Raw genomic sequence first — 1,973 nt, 5'->3', positions numbered from 1 at the left:
ACCATCTGGAACGGTTCGAGGATCTAATCGCTGCTATTTGGATGGAAGGAGTCCCCGAAGATTACCTGCTGTGCAAGCTCTTCAGATACATGCTGAATGGAGAAGCGATGCACTGGCTGAGGCAGCAACCCAGAGGATCTTTAACATCCTGGGCCGACATCAAGAATGCTTTTTTACGAAACTTCTTTGATGAGGCGCGCGCTGAAGAACTTCGGAACAAAATTTCCACATTCTCCGAGGAGGCTAGAGAGTCCTTCAAAGATGCGTGGAATAGATTTAGGATCTTCCAGCGAGACTGTCCACACCACGGATTTAACGAAGTGCAGCTGCTAAGCACTTTCTTCCGAGGTCTCGCCTTACAGTATCAAATGGCTCTTGATACGACGAGTGAAAGGAAACTTCACTACTCGGAATCCGTTGGAAGCTGTGAGACTTATCGAAAACCTTGCTAACAGAAGTAGCACCAAAAACACTGACTCTGAACGGAAGAAGTCTGTAGTCTCTATCGGGAAGGAACAGATGGACGAAGTAAGAGCTAAGTTAGATGTGGTGCACGAGCTTCTTAGGAAGCAAGTCTGTTCAGCTGAAGGAGATGTAGCAGATACGGAAGGAGAAGAAAATATGAACTACATCGGAGGTACCGGATTCCAGAAATTTGAAAACCAGGGCGGAAACAGAAACTTCTTTGGAAATAGTCAAAGAAGTAACCAGAGTTCACAATTTCAAAAACCCTTCAACAACAGCAAAAGCTACTCAAACTCCTACTACCAGAATCCACCACCCCAGACTCAGGAAAGCAAGATCGAAGAGATGCTTGATCGAGTACTGTTGGGACAACAACAAATCACCGTGGATTTCAATGGTAAAATAGTCTCCACCTACAACAATGTGAACACCAAAATCGAGACCTTAGGGACTCAGGTGAGAAAACTTGAAACGCAAGTAATTCAGACAGCCAAGACTATAAAGAGGCAAGAAGCTTTCGCTAGAGAGGCAGGAGCCGACAAAGGAAAACACCACGTAAATGCCATCATAGATGATGATTTCTGGCAAGTGGTGAGAAATGAAAAGCTTGAGGAAGGAGACTTCAAAATCGAAAGCTCCATGAGTCTCGGCGGATCCCAATGGTGTCGACCGATGTCGATGAACTCGCATCGATCGACAGACCATGACTAAGATTGATGGACGGATTACTCCAGACATCGATCGACGTCGTCCGCTGAATCGACTGAATGCAATGCAGTTCGAATTGTAACTCATGAGGAATTCGCAGCTAAGCATCCTCACCCACCCTCCCCTCTCTATGATAAAATCGATCGACCGGTTAAGCCAACCATCGATCGACAGAGTGAGTCCAACGTCGATCGTCACAACACACCTCCCATCGATCGACAGGCACCTCTGACATACCGAGTGCGGTTACCCTCAATCGATAACAACTATATCAACGCACTCAGACCACCACCTAAACCATTAGCTAGCCCACCCAAACCAAAACCCAACCCTTTAAATAGTTCACTAGAAACAGTTCAAGAAGATCAGGAAACTGAAGGGAGAAGGTTAAGGAAAAGAAAGGAGAAAATTCCTAAGGACCTTAAGAGGGAAGCTAACGAGAAGGAGATGGATGGTTTCACTAAAAGAATCCTCAGAATCCCAATCGAAAAAGCTTTTGATGAAGCTTACTTCAGACACCGGTGTGGATGTTCTTCAGAGAAACAAAGCTAACTGAGGAGGACATTAGGAGAATGTTTCATCAAGTCAGAGAGAAGATGAAACACAGGATCACATTGACGAAGAAGAATGATCCTGGGAAGTTTGCAATACCAAGCGTAGTCAAGGGTGTTGAATTTCCTCATTCAATGTGTGACACAGGAGCATCAGTTAGTATCCTCCCTAGGATAATGGCAGACCAGCTTGGTTTGACCATCGAACCTTCAACAGAATCCTTCACCTTCGTGGATCTTTCAGAAAAA

The 1,973-nt window shown here is 45.2% G+C and overlaps 1 non-coding gene across 1 annotated transcript; it reads right to left on the bottom strand.

Moving 5' to 3' along the window:
* Positions 1-207: 207 nt before the first annotated feature.
* LOC117128710 lies at positions 208-313 on the bottom strand. Its single transcript, XR_004452104.1, has one exon. It is a non-coding gene; the product is annotated as a small nucleolar RNA R71 (small nucleolar RNA).
* Positions 314-1,973: the final 1,660 nt, after the last annotated feature.

Source organism: Brassica rapa, chromosome A09 (assembly GCF_000309985.2).
Source record: "Brassica rapa cultivar Chiifu-401-42 chromosome A09, CAAS_Brap_v3.01, whole genome shotgun sequence".
In the NCBI taxonomy this organism is placed as follows: domain Eukaryota; kingdom Viridiplantae; phylum Streptophyta; class Magnoliopsida; order Brassicales; family Brassicaceae; genus Brassica; species Brassica rapa.
This window is presented reverse-complemented; position numbering and strand designations above follow the sequence as displayed.